Source organism: Meriones unguiculatus, chromosome 5 (genome assembly GCF_030254825.1).
Source record: "Meriones unguiculatus strain TT.TT164.6M chromosome 5, Bangor_MerUng_6.1, whole genome shotgun sequence".
NCBI classification, from domain to species: Eukaryota; Metazoa; Chordata; class Mammalia; order Rodentia; family Muridae; genus Meriones; species Meriones unguiculatus.
The window spans coordinates 133,205,184-133,223,958 of record NC_083353.1 but is presented as its reverse complement, the minus strand read 5'-3'; the positions used below and the strand labels follow the sequence as shown (position 1 = coordinate 133,223,958).

Below are 18,775 nucleotides of genomic sequence, written 5' to 3'. Positions count from 1 at the left end.
GACCCACCCCACAGTAGAGAGCCAGCCCTGACATTATTTATGATGCTCTGCTATGCTCGAAAACAGCAGACTAACATGACTGTCCTCTGAGAGGCTCCACCCAGCAGCGGATCCAGACAGATGCTGGAACTTGCAGCCAAGCATGGGGTAGAGCTTCAGCGGTCCTGTGGAACTGTAGGGAAAAGATGGAGGGTCCTGAAGGGGACAGAAACCACACAAGAAGACCAACAGAGACAACTAACCCAGTCCCATGGGGATTTACAGAGACTGAGACACCAACTAAGGAGCATGTGTGGTCTGGACCTAGGCACCCTGCACACAAGTAGACAATGGGTGGCTTGGTCGTAATGTGGGTCGACTGGCGAGTGGAGTCTAACATGGACTCTATTGCCTGCTTTTGGGTCACTTCTCCTGGCAGGGCTGCCTTGCCTGGCCTCCGGGGATGAGGATGTGCTCAGTCCTGATGCCACTTGATGTGCTGGGAAATGTTGATACAGAGAGGGGGCTCTCCTTTTTTGGGTAGAAAGAGAAGAGGGGAAAGGGGGAAGAAAAGGAAGGGGGCACCCTTGGGATGTAAAGTAAATAAATAATTAAAAAACAAAATGACAAAAACCACCTTTAATCCAGGAGACAGAGGCAAGCAGATCTGAGTTCAAGGCCAGCCTGCTATGGAGCAAGTCCAGGTGTGGTGGGGCACACCTTTAATCCCAAACAACAAAGGTAAAGTTAGTTTGTAGAAGGAAGCACCCATGTTTGACAGTGATGTCTAATTGAGTGGCAGAAACAGTGATGAATCAGAGAAAGATTTGACAGAATAAGATGTGCCCAGCTCTCATGAGAAGAGAGAGGGAAGGGAAGCTATTCAAGGGGCAATAGAGAGAGGGGAAGAAGCTTTACCAGGAGAGTTTTACAGAGAAGCTGAATGAGAAAACAAGCTAGACACTGGTGAAGACAGAGGAGCCAGAGAATGAGAAGGAGCCAGGAGATTAGAGAAGATGGCTGGAATTAGTTTGAGGCCAATCAAAGCAATTTAGAGGCCAAGAGAGAAGCCAGATTGAATAAGTGAGTCGGGAGAGGAGTTTGAGGCAGAACTGCTGAATTGAACCAGCCAGCCCAGAGCTTAGAAACCAAGGACCGTGCATAGAGATAAACTAGACCCCCTGCTCAGATGTAGCCCATGGCAGCTCCGTCTCCACGTGGGTTCCCTGGAAAGGGGAGCATGGCCTGCCTCTGACATGGACTCAGTAGCCAGCTCTTTGATCACCTGCCCCTGGTAAGGTTGCCTTACCAGGCCACAGAGAAAGAGGAGCTAGACAGTCCTGATGAGACCTGATAGGCCAGGGTCAGATAGTAGGGAAGGAGGACCTCCCCTATCAGTGGACTAGGGGAGAGGAATGGGAGGATCAAAGGAAGGGTGGGTGGGACTGGGAGGAGATGGGGGAGGGAGGCTACATCCAGGATACAAAGTGAATAAATTGTAATTAACAATAAATAAATAAAAACTATAAAAAGAAAGAACAAGATAGGGTGAGCTTACTCAGCAGTAAGTCTCAGAGGCTGAAAACGTTCTAGGTCTAGATTAGATCATATGGAGGCTAGAAGCTTCCAGGACTAGGCCTAGGCTAGCAGACTGTAAGCCTCCGAGACAACAGTTGAAGCAGGATAATAACAGCTACTTTTACAATCAATAGTCAGCCTTTGGAGAAATCACTGTGAATGGTATTGATGATTGGTGCATGTGCACATTCATCAGACTTTCCCGGATCCCACTCACAAATGCACACACATCCTTGTAAATATCATGTCATCAGGAGAATATCAGCACGGGGCAGAAGGCTTGCTCACTCATGCATGTGCAAACTGTGTGTGCTGTTGGAAAGCTTGAGGTCATGGATTGGAAAGTGCCATGAGAGAATGGTGAACGTGGGTGACCCCACTTCTTCAGACTCGGGGAGACAGAGCGCATGCTGGGGCCAGACTGCAAACATTGCCAAGGAAGGTTTGGTATTTATGATTAAATCTCTGGGTGAGCGCTGTTAACCGTGAAACCAATCTGAGCCATTTATGGCCCTGAAAAATCCGACTCGGAGCATGTAGGTGATAGTGGTCTCAAAATGTGGCAGGGCAAATAAGGACTAAAAAGACCACAGAAGACCGTCAGGGGTTCAGGAGACCAGCAACAGAGCCATTGGACAGACAGGCCACTGATTTGAGAGCAGGGCTGTTTCTGGTTGAATACAACACCAGTTTACACTCTCTTTTCCTGTCATTTCCCCTAAAGATGAATTAAGACAGCCAAGGACATGTTGGCTTTTGAAAATAAATGAATCTTGAGAATAAGAACTTGATTAAAAATTTTATTTTTTTTAAGATTGTTATTTGTCTAATTTGTCCAAGTAAACATGAGGCCTCCAACAAAATTTGAAGACATTCACTGGAAATATTTTATGGTTTAATGGAGCCTTTTCCTCCTATGCAAGATTTTGTTTATTAATAAGATTCATGAAAATTCAATAAAAATCGCTTTCATCATTACTATGTGCTCCCTCAAGAACTGAAATACCCATTTTATATTAAAAGATGAGCAGAAAGCAACTCACTGAATTCAAATGAAAGCAATAAAGTCTTGTAGGGATGGGCAGAGGGGAGAATTCATGTGAGCAAAGGTTCCTTAGTGAACAGAGGAGAGAAGAAATCTGTGGGCTTTGCTCTGCAGCTGTGAACTCGTTAGAATGCTTAAAACAATTCCTGAGTGCAAGACAGTTCCTCCATCTCCTACGGCTGCTTGGAACAAGTAGACTCCCTGTGGAGCACCGTGGGGAGGAGGCCTGCTCACAGAGGCCACCTGTCTGCAGAAGGCAGGCTTGATGGGGATCTATAACCCTGCCTATCAAAAAGTCAAACCCCATCAGTCATCCGCGTCTTCCCTGATAAAGCTGCAAGGAATGCTTCAGGGCTAGAGAGGGCAGGCTATTTCATGCTTGAGTTTTTAACCCCTTGATTTTGAAGTTTTTTTGGCTTTGCAGCAACTCAGGCTCTGAGGACCCGTAGATGCTCATTTGCATAGGCTGGGAAGGCTGATGCACCCACTTGCCACAGGTCCCAACATGGACGGAGGATGTCACCCAGAGTCCTGCCAGGCACACAGCCAGCTTGCAGGAGGAGCCATCACAGTGTGCAAGTATATGGTGGACAGATGGGAGAGCCGGAGGAGGAGCGGCCTGAGCATTGTGAAGACAGAGGGCAGCTGGAGGCGAGGGGCCTGATGTGAGTGGCCAGCTACCTCGGCCCGGATGAGATACCTCTGAAGGTCACGTCTGTCCATGGTTACTCAGCAGCAGGGGTCAGGGTCAGTGTCCACGGCTCATATCACCACTAGAGAACACAGGGATGTCCCTGGTGGGGGCAGCCACTGGAGACCATGGGATGTACAGGGGCTGTGCAGAACTGGCCCTGCCCCTCACTGCCTGTGGCACTCTGGACCCTGGTCCTTGCCTAGACAGCACAGTGGGGCTGGCCCTGCCTCCTGCCAATGGTGGCATTGGGTGACCTAGCTGGAGCGGTGCTGGAGAGCTTGCAGATAAGGGAGAGCTGGCGGGCTGACCAGCTCAGCTACCACCCATGCCCAGGTCCAGGGCTCTGAGCTGGCCTACCCCAGCTCTCTGTCATCTGTGAACAGTTGGGATTCGTGAGAAGGACAGTCCTGCAGATCCAAAGCTGCAGGATCTCCATGATACAGGACAACAACAGGTAACCGGGAGGAGTCCCAGTGAGCATCCAATACGGATGGTGTCACCGAAGCCAGAGATCTCGAACCAGACCAAAGACTCACTGCAAGGAACATTTGCAAGTGAAGACGTGTGGACAGAGGTGTGTACTGTGGGTCCCACGGTGACACCACAGCTTCCGTGACGAGGCGTTCTCTTTGCTTTTTTGGTCTACTTTGAAGGGAGGTTGGGTGCAAGGGCAAAGGGGTGGATATGAGGGGGCAGGGAGATGAGTGGGACTGGGGTGAATGATGTGAAGCTCACAATAAAAAGTTTCAAGGTGAGCACACTGATTGATGGAGCGTAGTTATGGACCATGGCGGACCTATACCCGGCAGCAGAGAGAGCCCCAGGCAGACGTGATTTCACGATTGGTAGACCTAGATGATTTGATGAAGACAGGGTGCATCTGACCAGAGATCACTTGAAAAAAGTAATTCTTAATCCCTTCCTTCATATGATATTCAGAAATTAATCTCCAGTGGATACAGATGTGCGTGCACTTCACACAGATGTGTTCACACTACAGGCATACACACAAACACACGTGCGTGCCCCACGATTGTACAGGCACAAGATTTATTCATTACTTCTACAGCAGGACACCCCAAATCACCCACAGGTGAGCATATACATAAACTACACAGCCTTGCAATGAAGGCAGATCCAGCAGCTGACACCGACGACAGCAGCATGAATGAAGCCTAAAAACGGTGCTGAGCAAAAGAAGCAGAAGGACATGCATGCTATGAAATTCTAGATCACCGAGACAGTCTACCCTGACTAAAGCGGCTTACGCCAGGAGTCTGAGGATAACTCCACAGGGACACGGAGGAGCTTCGGAGGGGTGAAAATGTGTTGGCTGCTAAAATGTATTTGAATACTTACACTGTATACATTTTACTGTGACTCATGCTTATAAAAACAATTCCAAAGGTAAAAACCATTATGTATGCGCATGCTACGGCTTTATTTTGTCTTTTTAAATAGATAGAACTAATGCTTATAGGTGTCTCCTTGCCCTGTATGGTTGCAGCATGGTGGAAAAATCATGTAGTCAGCGTCGTGAGCAGCAGCTGGATTCAGCTCCTGCTGAGTGGCCCCCCAGGGCTGCAAGCCCACCCTCAGGTAACTGCTGCGGCCACGGCGTTCCCGGGCTGAGTAAGACGTCAGAGGCCTGCTAGGCTGCACACACCCGCTTATTCTGAACAGCCTTGGAAGCTATTAAAGCCATCGCTTCTTTGTCTTCTTGTAACTAATAAAATGAAAGTGTAAAAATGTTACAGTGGCTGACTTCAGTCTGATGAAAGAGTTTGGCAGTGATGGAGGGTGAATGAGAAAACGCTAGTTCTGCTTTCAGAATGAATGAGCTGAAACCGGTTAATGTTTATTTTCCACGGGAGAAATGCTGGCTTTTGATTAAGGTTTTTATATACAGTGGATGAGTGATGGGTCCCAGGACATGTTCCGAGCACAGGGAAACACTTTCTCCCTTTGAGTCTCTCAGTTCTCGGCAGCTCATTGTTTTGTGTGTTCTGAATCATTGGAGGATAAGGTTGGTAGCTGCATATTTGTAAACTCCCAGAATGTGGAAGGGAAATGTCTCAGAGGAGTTTAATTTAGGCCTGAGTTCAAAGTATATATATGAGAGACAGGTAAGTATGCATGTGGTCCGGACAAGCCTTGAACAGTGATCCTCCTGCCTCAGCCTTTTTAGTACTGGGATGACAATCTATGCCACCCTGCCCTGCTTGGTGTATCTTTAAACAATTAATTAAAAGTAAGACCTTGTTATTAGATCTTTAGAATATGGTTCTTTTCTTCCATTAACCCTACTGTTGAAGTAAATGCTGCATTTGTTACTTTTTTTGTGACAAGATGCTTGACAGAAGCTTTGCAAGCTTGGCTCTGGCTCACACTTTGGAGGCATCTTTGTGCCAGTTAGGTAGTGAGGCCACTGGGCACATGCCACCCAGGTCAGAAAGCGGAGGGAGGGATGCTCAGCTTGTTTTCTTTGCCCGGGGCAAGGTGCCCGGCCCACAAGAAGCACAGGTAGTGGATATCTTCTGAGCGTGCTTGGCTTGGGTCAAGCACCACGTCTGAAAGGTTAACATGGCGGACGTGAACACTCCTAGACTTGTTCAGTTTCTTTACCCCCAACTTTTGTCAAAACACAAGAAAAATGTGAAGGTGCATTACAGAGGCTTGTTCCTGAGGATCCCCACCTCTACTGTGTGCTGACCGCCTGAGCCTCTGGAGGCCATGCCACAGGAAGGAAGGGCCACCCCGGCTCTTCTGCTTATTCTTCCGGGGAAATTCCTGGCTCAAGGGGACAGGGCAGTCAGGAATAGAATATCATTGCATTTTTCTGCCTTGGGACCCCAGGGTCATTGGTGAAATCAGCTTGGCTTAAGGCTTCAGCATGGCCTCTGCTTTCCGTTTGCCTATTACAAGCATGCAACTGGGAGAAAGAGGAAGAGCGGAAAGCTCGGGAGCAGACTGCCAGTTTCCCTCTCAGCCCCACCCACCGCTGCACGTTGACTTCGTGTGCCTGCGTTTCCCGTAAGGTGAGGCTTGCCGTTGATGACAGCAGTGGGCTGTGAGGGTAGCAGGGTGTCCTCAGGTGTTCAGGGCACGAGGCCTCAGCCTGCCTTCACTACACGTCAGTGCTCTTTTGCGGTGTCTGCAGTGCGTGTCTTTCAGGCGCTCCTGTGTTTTCCTTGCAGTCAGTTCTGCAGCTTATGTCTTTAGAGTCTGCCTCAGGGTTGGGTGCAGAGCTGCCCAGTGTTTACCTTTCGGACTGAGCACTGATGTTGGATTGCTCACGAGAGCAGTGAACTTACAGCCGGACTTTTGTTTCTTTCCAGGCAGGCGGTAGTTCCTGCACTATCATATTCTCAGTGGATTCGTAATTTCTGAGACAGGTGTTTGAAGCCCAGCAGCCCTCCTGGCAGGGGAAGCCCGAGATTTTGGAGTGAGGGCTCCGGTCCATAGTGGCCTGTTGAACTCAAACTCCCGCACAGCTGTAGGACTCTGGGCAAGTTACTGAGTTTCCATGTCGGGTTTTCCCTCTGCAGTGTGGCAGCATGAATAGCATGTGTGTCTTGACGTTATACCGAGATTTATGTATCAATATAAGTGGATTTATTAAGGAACATCCCTGCTCAGAGTCGGCCTTTATTAAGTTCTTTATTATTACTGTCACCGTGTCACTGGGATATTTCTCTGAACTCCCTTCATTCCCCAAGTCCTATGGTCTCTGTTGAAATAATCCATACAATGCACACACAGTTTAGATTACAGGTCACGTTTATTACAGCGTGAGTGGAAAGTTTTCGAGGGAAGAGAATAGACGTTGGACACAGGGGTTTCTGAAGATTAAAATACTTTCAAGAGCCAGAGAATAACAGTGACCAAAGGGTCCATTGTCCTGTTCCAAAGATTTGACAGGTTTTATATTATTTCTAAAGTCTCTCTAATAGGCAGCCCTTTCTGAGGGGCATTTTCCTGGCCAAGTGATTGACAGGTCCACTGGGACTGAGTCTTAGGAAAAGCTTTCATCTGGACAGCAATCTTACATTCATGACCTTCTGGTTGGTGCTCAGGATGTCTCTAATCACAGATGGAGGGAAGACTGCAGTTCCATTCTGTGGACCAGTCATTAGAGTCCTAACCTGTCAGAGCACGGCCTTGCATGCTGCTGGCTGAGGAAGGGCCGTTCATTCCCAGTGACCCTTAAGCCTGTTAATATCTTACCAGCTACCTGCTCTATTGTATAGTGGCCTTTATTTTTCAAGACAGTCTCAACGTCAAATATTCTGCTTCATGGAATTATTGGGCTATCATTTATTTGATTCTTATTCCAATTAGGAACTCACAAAACATGATCACAATAACATTGGCTGATTTTAATCTTACCGCGAAGTTTACTTACGTTCCATACCTGCAAGCACAGGCCTCAAGCAGCCCTGTCATTTGCACAGGTTTCTTAGAGTTTGGAAGATGGAAACAGAAGAAGAAAGTATAAGGAACCCTGCCAAAGAAACACCAAACTCAATGCAGAGATTCACATCCTGGCTCCTCTTTCTTTGCCAATGGTCCCTTCTCTTCCCTCCCCGATGCGTCTCTGGAGGACGAGTCTGGGCTCGCTGGCCCACCACCTTCATGAGACTGTTAGAGAAGAAAATACAACATCTCCCCAACCACAAAGTGATACCTGACTGTCCGAGCAGGTATGTCTGCCGATGAGTCCCATTTTGGCAAACTGAAGGTTTAGATGGCACTTTCATTGTAACGATTCAGTAGCCAGCCACTGAATTAAAATGTAGAGTGGACACCTGGCTTCTGCCTCATATTGATCCAATGTCTGGCATTCAGCTCTGCCCATCCTTACCCATCACCCAGGAGACCTCACTTCTTGCCTCTCGGACTCCTCAATAATTCTAAAACTCCCTGTCTGTGTTGGGCTGCTTTTCCGAAGCACTTCATCCTTTGCTCGCTCTGGCTCCTGTGGCTGATGCTGCTGTCCAGTTGGCAGAGCTGTCTCTGCACTTTACTCTGTACTGTGGGGCTGCTCCTGCCACGGCCATAGCGTGGTACCTTACAGATGCCAGGCACCAAGAATATGCCTCTGCTTGGAATCTATCCCCGTCTACCTGCCTGAATGCTTGACTTCCTGCCATCTTCAAAGAAAGGCCAGCTTCCTGACCCCTTGCCTTAGGGCTACTATTGCTGTAGAAACATCGTGACCAAAGCAACTTGGGGAGAAAATGGTTTATTTTGCTTATAGTTCCATATAATGGTTCATCTTCAAAAGCAGAGAGGGAAGAAACTCACACAGGGCGGGAGCCTGGAGGCAGGAGCCGAGGCAGAGGCCACGGAGGGCGCTGCTCACTGGCTTGCTCTCATGGCTTTTCTCATCCTGCTTTTATAGAATCCAGAGCCACGAGCCCAGGGATGGCTCCACCTCCACAGGCTGGCTCCCGTCAATCACTAATTAAAAATGCCCACAGCTGATCTGATGTGGGCATTTTCTCAGGTGAGGCTCCCTCCTCGGATGACTCTAGCTTGTGTGAAATTGACATAAAACTATCTAGGACACCCCAGTTTTTCATGTCTCCCCATGTGATGCCATCTTGGGGCTCTGGTCTAATGCTTCAGTTGTGGGCCTTGGTCCCTCTCTTTCTTCTGAGTTGTTGTCACATTCTCTTGTGACTCCTTTGTTGTCCTGTATGCATTAGCCCCGTGTCTGCCTGTTTGACCCACCTACCTGTCCTTTGTTCTGCAGCTGGCCTAACTCCTGGCTTCACCTTGCTCCTGCCTCTCAGCATGGAGCAGAAGCTTGAGGCATTTACTGTGTGACGGGTGATGCACAGTTTGAGAGCTAATATTAGTAGCTAAGGTTGAAAGAAAAGGGCAGGAGATATGACTCAGCCTTAGCTCTGGCTGCTTTTCCCGAGGACCTGGGTTCAATCTGTAGCACCCACATGCTGGCTTACAATCGCCTGTAACTCCAGTTCCAGGCCTCTAACAGCCTCTTCTGGCCTCCGTGGGCATCAGGCATGTGCTTGGTGTGCAGACATACGTGCAGGCAAAAAGACAAACACACACATGAAATAAAAGCCCCCATTCTGTGGCGGGTGCTGATGGGCCCTTAGCTGCCCTGGCTCTCTCCCTCAGGCCCTCACACCCTGTGTTCTCTTACCACTCTGTCCGGCATTCTGTCTCTGCACACACATCTGTGGGCTCTTCATTGCCTGCTTTTCTCCATGCAATACCCACAGTCACTCCTATAGGTCCACGTCATTGTTTACATTTGTGCAAGACTGGACATGTATTTGTTTGCTTATCACTACTTTCGGTTTTTGAAGACAGGGTGTCATGTAGCCTAGGATGATCTTGAACTGCTTTTTACTTCATGTGTGTCAGGGTTACAGGTCTGTTCCACCTCCCCAAGTTTATGTGGGGGGAACCCAGGCGTGCAGCATGCCAGGCAGATACTACCCGCTGAGCCACACCCCAGCAGAGAGGCTGGATTTTGGTGTCTCGGATGCCCCGCTCAAGGGGACTGGAAGTACGGAGCTCAGGGCCTGGCCTGGCCTTAGCTTCCGCCTGGAGTCTCACAGGCGCCTCTGGGACAGTCAGCCCTGTGGCACTGAGAACGCAGCTCATCTCTTTCAAACATCTTGAGCCTCCTGAAGACCAAAGTTGTGTTTTTAGTTATTTGCCCCAGAAGGTGAGTTGTATGTGTCTGACACAGCAAGAAAGGCAGCTAAGCATTTGCTGAAGTGAACTTGTGATAGCTTTGTTTCTCTCGAAATGTAACATTCTCTTGTCACTCATGCTATCTCTCATCCTGTCCTTCTTCCTACCCAGTAATAAATCAGGATGGAAAGTGACAGTGTCCACAGTGAGAGAGAGCAGGAGGGACTGGGTAGGAGCTAGTCCCCTGCATTTTAAAACCACTAGGCAAGCACTTACTCACTCAACTGCAGCCCGCCCTATTTCCCCCACCTTAATTCTTGGCTTTTTGAACAAAAACATTCCACCAGAGTCTTGAGTTCTTTGCTGAATAAATAAATACTTGATCATTTTTGCCTGAATGTTGATTCTGGAAACCAATACTTCAGTGAAAAAAATTGTTACTTACAGAATGCCCATACATTGCAAGGAGCTTCGCATAAAATGTTTCCTAAAGCGTTAATACCAATAGTTTTACTTATTTCTTTAGTCGGTAAAAGAGAATAAAAAAAAAGATTTTGAATTCAGAGTTATTTGAAGAAAAAAAATCCTGGAATCCAATTTTCTTTTGAAAAGCAGGAAAAACAAAAACAAACTGGCAGAAGGGCAGAGCCTCTGCCCACATTAGGACAGACCTCAGCTCACTAGAGCAGAGCTCGGGTGTCTGGGTTCCCTGATGGCACTCTGCAGGAGAGCCCTGAGGGCTGTCTCTGCTCTTCAGAATTTAGGAGCAAGCCTGGCAGGAGATGAGTTTGTGTTTCCTTTCTGTGTGAAGCATATTCTGCCCCGTCTAGTCTAGTTCTATATCAGGTTCAGTGGACTGCCTTTCCTCTCGCAGGTGAGGCGTGGGAAGGTTTTCATTTGTTTGCCGAGTTGTGAGAGCTCTGTCAGAAAGCACAAAGGCACGTGTGTGTCTCTTCATGATATTAGAGCTTACTGAATAACAATAAACTCACGGGGCTTAGGGCCTCGACCAGCAGACAGTCCTGTGTTCCTTGCTAGCCCCAGCTGAGACAAACACACCTTCTTCTCTCTGTCTTTAAAAAGTATCGTTCTATGAGTACAGGTGTTTTGCATGCATGGATGTCTGTGTAGGCGTGTATTTGTTCATAGGGGTTGTACCGGTTGACATACCATGTCTTCAGTTATAAGCTGGAGAAATGCCCACTTTCTGTCTGGATTTGGATGGGGAAACAGACTCTGGTGGCCCGGAAGCCCCTGAGGGGAAGCACGGAGATCCCCAGGGCCTCTCTGAGGAGAATAAACTTTCCAAATGTGATTTTAAAATCCTTATCATTTGTAATTATTTGGATTTCAAGAAATTTATTCATTTCTCTTTCTAATTAATTTGTCAATCAGTCCATCCATCGATCAATTCATCAGCTGTGAGATAGAGTCTCACACTGCAGCCCGGGCAGCTTCACACACAGAAACGTCCTGCCTCAGTCTCTCAGTGGTTGGACTTGCGGGTGTGAGACCTGGCTCTATTAGGTACTGTAATTCACAGCTTTCTGTGTCTTTCCTTGGAAGGTTTCCCATATGGTTACCTTTTAAATTCTGTTTTACTGTGGTATTTCTGTAGCTGCTTTTACATTTTTTATTTCCAACTTAAAAGATTAGCTACCATATTATAACACCAATAATACATTAAATATAATTGTTATCATTCCTTTTACTATTGAGTTTGATTTAATAAATGATCTGGACACCCTCTCAGGGATGGCATAAAGCCCAAATTCTCACTGGGTTCTCCAATTTGGTTGACATGCTTTGAACAATGTAACTTATATTTTATGCTTTTTTTATTTAAAGCATAGCAAGTAATTTTAAATTTTCTTTTTTTCTTTCTTCTAAGTAATTATTTTATTTGTTATCTATAACTTTTTCTCTTTCTAATTTTGCAATACACCAATCCTTAAGAATTGTCTTTCTTTAATTTTAACCATCATTTACCCTCTGTGGAATATTCTCAGCTGTGAGACTTTACGGATATAGTTTTTATGTTTTCCTTCACTTTAAAAACAGAGTTTCAGTCTCTGAAGAGAGAAGTCGCTCAGATTCTGTTCTCTCTCTCACCCTCATGTCCATACTGCAGAGAGCAACACACACTTTCCCGTAATCACATCTGTCTTTGGCCACCTCATACTCTTCCTTTATTCCAAACTCCTGAGATGTAGGAGTGCTGGGCTATGTCTAGTGACCAGTGTTTCCTAGTGGCTTTTCACACTCCTTTCAGATAACTGGATTAGCATTTGATGTCCCGACAATCTGTGAAATTATCTTTAATTTATTCCCTAGATCAGGAATGTGTTTTGCTTTGCTGTGTGACCTCTGGTGCCTGCCAGTCTGTGATTCCTTGCCTCACCACTCCGTCCCAGCCCCATGCCTTAGCCGTCTTCCTTGGTTTTGCTATCACAGTCTCATCTTTCTAGATGGCAGTTTTGTCTCTCTGATGCTTGAGTTCTTTTGAACAGTTATAGATTCTGTGCCCTGTTTTGTTTTGTGTTTTCATTGACACTGTAATTGCACATGTGTGTGAGTTCTGTGTGACATTTTAATGCATGTAAACACTATGCACCGATCAGATCAGGGTAATTGACATATCTGTCACCGAAGCCATCAGTCACTTTTTGAATGTTGGGAATACTAAAAATCATCTCTGCTAGCTATTTTTAGATCCGTAATTAATGGTTGTCAGCTGCAGCTACTGCACACTTGAGAAGCTATTATTCCTTCCCAGTGTCTCTCTGAAGCCGTAAGTGTCTCTCTAGCATCCAGTCTATGGACACTTCCAGGAGAAAGCACGTGCTGCTGTCGCTTGGGGCCTGACTGCTTCATCACCCGTGTTGTTACAAGTGGAAACACTTTGTTCTCTCACAGATAAATAGAGTTGTCTCTGTGCCTATTCTTTATATGTATATACATAAACATACATTTTTCTTACTTTTTTTTCATTTCATTTCACACTTATGGGTGTTTTGCCTGCTTGTATATGCCTGCCTGGTGTCCTCACACGTCAGAAGACAATGTCATGTTCTCTGGAACTGGAGTTCTAGATGGTTGTTAGCTGCCATGTGGGCCCTCTGGAAGAGCAGCCAGCACTCTTAACGGCCAAGCCACCCGCAACCGATATGTCATATATTAAAAACAATACCTCCACCGGCCACCTTGCCTCATGCAGTGTCTAGGCTGTTGACTACTTTTTCCCTGCTTCTGGGTCTGACCCTGCAGTGGATGGGCGGCCATGTGGTAGTTTTGTATTCAGTGTTTTGAAGAAAAGATTATCTGGGACAGTGCTAGCCTGGCATCTGTTTGCCCCAGCGGAGGCGTGCCGAGCCCCTCCCCTAGGTGTGGCTTGTGAGAGGGCGCTACACCGACAGCAGGTACCCTGCTGCAGCACAGCCGGCTCGTGTTCCCAGCCTCGGACGGCTTACTTTTGACCAGCTGTCCTGTTAAGCCACAGGGGAGCCATTACTAACTCTGGATAGTAATTTGGAGTGTGCCAGTGACCATAATCACTTATTTTCTCACACTTTCTGCTTTATCTCGAGCAGTCAGTATTTCTGTGGTTGATCAATAGCTTTTCCAACTTGCAGTGAACAGAGGGGGCTAATCAATGGAACGACATGACACAGGATCGCAAATGTGGCTGTTTTCAAGTAGTGTGGAACTGTAATTAAAAGGCAAAGGATAGAGGAGCCGTCATATTTTGATTAGAGTGAAAAAGTGAAGAGCGGCTTATGAATTGGTACGTGCCTTCGCCGGACAACTTTCACCTGCAGACACCCCGAGACTCAACGGGTGTCTTAGTGTCTGCTTGACACAAAGATGGAGTCACCTGGGAAGAGGGGTCTCAGCTGAAAACGAGCCTCAGTTGATTGGCCGTGTCTGTGAGGTCTTCTAAGTAGTTAACTGATGTAGGAGGCAACAGAAAGGGAACTAGAACAGTTGGCTTGGGACGTGTCTGGCCTAAAACGCCTGGTGCCGTGCTGCCTGCCTTGTCTCCTTCGTTGAGCTGGCCGTGCTGCCTGCCTTGTCTCCTTCGTTGAGCCGGCCGTGCTAACAATAGGTCGGTGACTGCTCTTGGCGGCTGTGATCCTGACCTCTCCCACGTCTCTGCAGTCTCTCAGCAGCTCTCTTGCTCTTCCTCTGTAATCATAGGCTCTGCCCATCCTAAACGCCCTCACCTTTTCCTTCGAAGTGTGTGTCTACACTGCTCCTAGGGCTTCTTGCCGGAGTGCTCTCATCCGTGTCTTAGATACCGTACTCCATCTCATTGCGCTGGCTGCTTCTATTTCTCTGCTAACCACTCTTCCCCCATGATGTCCGGCCTGAGGTCTGAGCCATGCCTTCTTCTGAGTCCCTAGCAGAAACAGATCTATAACTGTATTGAATGAATGAGTTCATGTGTGTAAATCCGCTTCCTCCCACCACATTTCAGAATTCTCCTTCTGCACCCTTCCTTTACCCAGCAAGGACTGATCGAATATAATTGGCTTTTTACCTCTTGAAGAAAATGGCATGATTCCACATATTATGTTTCTATTAAAATTTCCAATTGCTAAAAACCTGATAAAAGCTAAGGGAACAATCCTTTTCTTGAAAAAATGGAACATAATGGAAAAAAAATAATTTTTATAATGACAAAAATGCCAGGCTCTAGTGAACACCATGCAAAGCCCTTAATTTAAAAATGTGTTCCTTGCTGGCCGTGGTTCTGACACAAGTGTTCTTCAGTGTGCTGTAAGGGGTCTCAGACTCTGCAAACACCTGCCAGCTCAGCTCAGGTGTGCAAGCTCAAGCCCTGTCTAGAGGAGAGCTTCCCGAAGTCAGCGTCCCCTCAGCACGCTCTTGTGCGTCTGTGTGACAGGACAGTAATGACATCAGGGAGGCCGGCGGGCTGGAGCACAGAGCCTCATCGGTGCTGTGCTGCAGTGGCCTCTCAGCTGTCCCCCACCCTACAGAATCGACCATGTTTTCTCGGTGTCTAATGGTCCTTGCCTGAAACTTGTGAAGAGGTTAGGGTGGTCATTGGCAGACAGACATGGTGCCTGGTGTTAAGTATGGAAGCCCGTGCCTGGTGCAGAGTGTAACCTGTGTGGCTGTTCCCGAAAGCTGGGAGGAGGCAAACAACGCTCCGCCATATGGCAAGGACAGTCACTCAGCTATGCTTATAGAAGCTTTATTTGTAACATCCAGAAGCTAGAACCAACCCAGATGCCCCTCAACTGAAGAATGGATAAAGACACTGTGATACGCTTACACAGCGGAGCACCACTCAGCTACTAAAAACAAAGACATCATGCGATTTGCAGGCAAATGGATGGAGCTAGAAAAGACTATCCTGAGTGAGGTAACCTAGACCCAGAAAGACACTCATGGTATATACTCATTTATAAGTGGATATTAGACCTATAGTACAGGATAACCATACTACAACCCACAGACCCAAAAAAGCCAAGGAGAGCCCAAGGGAAGATGTTGAATCTCACTCAGAACAGGAAATAAAATAGACATCTAATGTAGCTGGAGGGAAGGAGTTGGGTGGGAGAGGGCATGGGGAAGGCATGGGGAGGGGAAGGTGTTCGGAGAGTGAGGTGAGGGTGAGGACAGGAAGAGAGAACGGAAATTGGGGGCAGGCATCTCTGGGACAGGAGAGGCACCCAGGGGTCTATGAGGTGACCCTCACTGAGACTCCTAGCAGCGGGGGTTGAGGAACCTGAAGTCATCAGCTCCTGTACACAGGTGGGACTCCCAGTGGGGGGTTCACCAGCCACCCCAAGACCTTCAACCCAAAATTTGTCTCACCTCCAAGAAGTGCAGGGATAAAGATGGAGCAGAGGTTGAGGGAATGGCAACCAATGACTGGCTCAACTTGAGACCCATCCCACGGGAGAGAGCCAACCCCCGACACTACTGATGTACTCTGCCATGCTTGCAGACAGCAGCCTAGCATAACTGTCTACTGAGAGGCTTCACCCAACAGCTGATGGAAACAATGCAGAGACCCACAACCAGACAAGCTTGGGGAGTTTTGGGAGGAAGGATAGAGGGAGTTGGAGGGGCCAAAGGCCACCACAACAAGACCTGCAGAATAAACTAACCTGGGCCCCCAGGGGCTCACAGAGACTGAACCACCAACCAAAGACCGTGTGTGGCCTGGACCTAGACCCCTACACATATGTAGCAGATGTGCAGCGTGGACATCATGTGGGTCCCCTAACAATGGGAGTAGGTGCTGTCTCTGGCTCTGTTGCTGCCTTTGGATCCCTTTTCTCTAGCTGGACTGCCTTGTCTGGCCTCAGTGGAAGAGGATGTGCTAAGTCCTGCTGGGGCTTGGGGTGCCATGGTGGGTTGGTATCCTTGGGGGCCTTCCCTTCTCTGAGGAGAAGGGGGTGGAATGGGAGGAGGGGATATGAGGGTGGGGCTGGGAGGAGAGGTTGGAGGGGGCTGGGGTCAGGCTGTAAAGCCATTAAAGAAAAATAAATAAATGAAAACAGATCTTTAAATAAAGTTAAAAACAAAAAACAACAACAACCAAACAAACAAAGAAAAACCCTGGGAGAATGAGGTTAGAAAAAGGAACAGAATTGCTTTGAGGTCTATGTACAGCACAGGCTTACCTCTAGGTAAAAGTGATCTTTAGAAGTGCTCACCGTGTTTCCTCATTGCTTAGATGTCCAGAAATTCACTGTGTTACCTTGTGAATCTCTATCTGATTCTAAGATACTGACTACTGACACTGTGCCAGAAAACCTGAGTCGTGATAGCCTTTCAAATTTACCACGTATTTATCCAGGGCAAGAAAAATCCTCCTTTAAGCCATATTAACTTTCAATACAAAACAAGAAGCGGCTGGACTCCTTTGTGTTTGCACTTCTGTGGCTGGCAGAGGAGGCTGCAGCCTCACCAGCTGACCTCGCCGGGTGCGTGCTGAGGAATTACCCCAGGGTGCACCCTAGGTAGCGCTGGAAGGATGGGAAGGGCAGGCGCAGAAGGGGGTCGTTCTTAAGCAAGAAGCACAGGCGGGAAGCGTTTCCACAGCTTAGCGTGTTTAATGCAGGGCAGTTACACCTTGGACTCACTTCTGTAAAGATCCGGGTCAGGGAGATGACGGTACAGAGACGTGGTCCTGGCCTCTGGGAGGACAGAGTGTCCCTGGGTGGGAGCATCCCTGGCCATGCAAGGGTGATACCTATGCTAAGGCTTTCGTGCCATAGAACTCCAGCCTGGCCTGGGGAGGGGGTGGGACAAGAAAGGCTTGTGCGAGGAAGTGACATCTGCATGAGAGGTGAAGGATGGTGGAACTGGGGTCGTTGATGGGCAGGGCCAGAGGTTGGCCAGACGCTGTTCTTGGGGAGAGAAGACTAGAGAGGAGGCAACCACTGTTACTAATGTGTCACTTCACAGAAGCGAAGGGAGACTGGTGATAGCAGCGACAGTGCTGCAGCCTCAGTGGGAACCAGAGAGTGGAGAGGAGGCAGAGCAGGAGGGTGGAGAGGAGGCCTGTGGCGCCAGAGCTGTCTCTGCCTCTAATGGTGGGCGGTCCCGAAGTCTCCTTCCTAAAATGCCTGGTCCAACTATTATTCCTGCCCTTTGTGACTGTGAACTCTCTATTCGCAAACCAACCTAATCTTCACTAGATCTGGATCTACTGAGTCTCCGTCAGCTCCTGAGTCAGAATTCTTGGCCTTTCCAGGCACGGAACAGCGTGCTCTGGGTGCCTGGTGAGAGGAAGTCCTGAAGTGCCCATGGCCTATTTCTTGCTGGCACCTTCTGTTCTATTCCTTCATCCCAAGGCTTTTCTGTGCCCTCTCAGGGGACAAATGACCTACAAGCAACAATCTTTTGTCCTGTCACCTGGAGTCAAACAGGCCTCAGTCAGCTGAGCTATGGGTTCCGAGCACCTTCCTTAACAAGGATCCATCTTTCTTGTCTTTCCAGCGCTTTCCACGGTCTCGACGAGTGCTGAGCATTGCTGGAACCTTCTGTGACTCCAGGAATCTGACCAGTTATTGTCGGCAGGCAATGCTGTCATCAGCTACAATTTGCTGAAGCCATTAAGGCGAATGTCGCCATGTACATTAAAATGCTACTTCCTGTTGAATTAATTTCTTCTGAAAGTTGAACTGAGAAACTGTGGTGGCTGCTGGTCACTTCCCTATGTGTGACAGTGTGCGTGTGGCACATGGGTGTGTGGGTGACATCGTGATACTAGACTGATGGAGCCCAGAGATCGAGAGCGAGGCTGCAGCCTGTCCTTTGAAGAAGGCTTCCACCCAGCTGAAAGCACGCTCACGTTTGCCAGAGCTGAGACTCCAGAGGCCACACCAGCCAGGATGTGACTCCCACCCCCAAGACGATCGGGAAAACTTGTCTCCCTTTGACTGGAAGCCCAGGGCTTGGGGTGGGGCACGTCGCCTGGGGTCTGGAGGAGTGTGCCTAGTGTGGTGGCATGAGCACAAGCGTCCCTCTGTGAGCCGGACTCACCCCAAGAGCAGCTTGGGTTCCCTCCGTCCTCCCCGTCTCCCCAGTCTCTCCCATCCTCCCCCTGTCTCCCCAGTTTCTCCTGTCCTCCCCCTATCTCTCCAATCTCTCCCATTCTCCCCCTGTCTCCCAAATCTCTCCTGTCCTCCTCCTGTCTCCCCAGTTTCTCCTGTCCTCCCCCTGTCTCCCTAACCTCTCCCATCCTCTCCCTGTCTCCCCAATCTCTTCTGTCTCCCCAATCTCTCCCTGTCTCACCAATTTCTGGTCCCTGAGTGAGAAAC

At 48.3% G+C, this 18,775-nt stretch overlaps 1 long non-coding RNA gene across 2 annotated transcripts in view; it reads left to right on the top strand.

Moving 5' to 3' along the window:
- Positions 1 to 18,084, top strand: part of LOC110548299 (uncharacterized) — a 31,069-nt gene extending 12,985 nt beyond the window's left edge. Inside the window, exon 3 of one of the 2 annotated variants that reach the window (XR_009592042.1) lies at positions 17,952 to 18,084. This is a non-coding gene — a long non-coding RNA (uncharacterized LOC110548299). Of the gene's footprint in view, positions 1 to 3,026; positions 4,994 to 17,951 lie in introns of those variants that run through there. The other variant, XR_009592041.1, reaches the window with a different exon arrangement.
- The last annotated feature ends 691 nt before the right edge of the window (positions 18,085 to 18,775 follow it).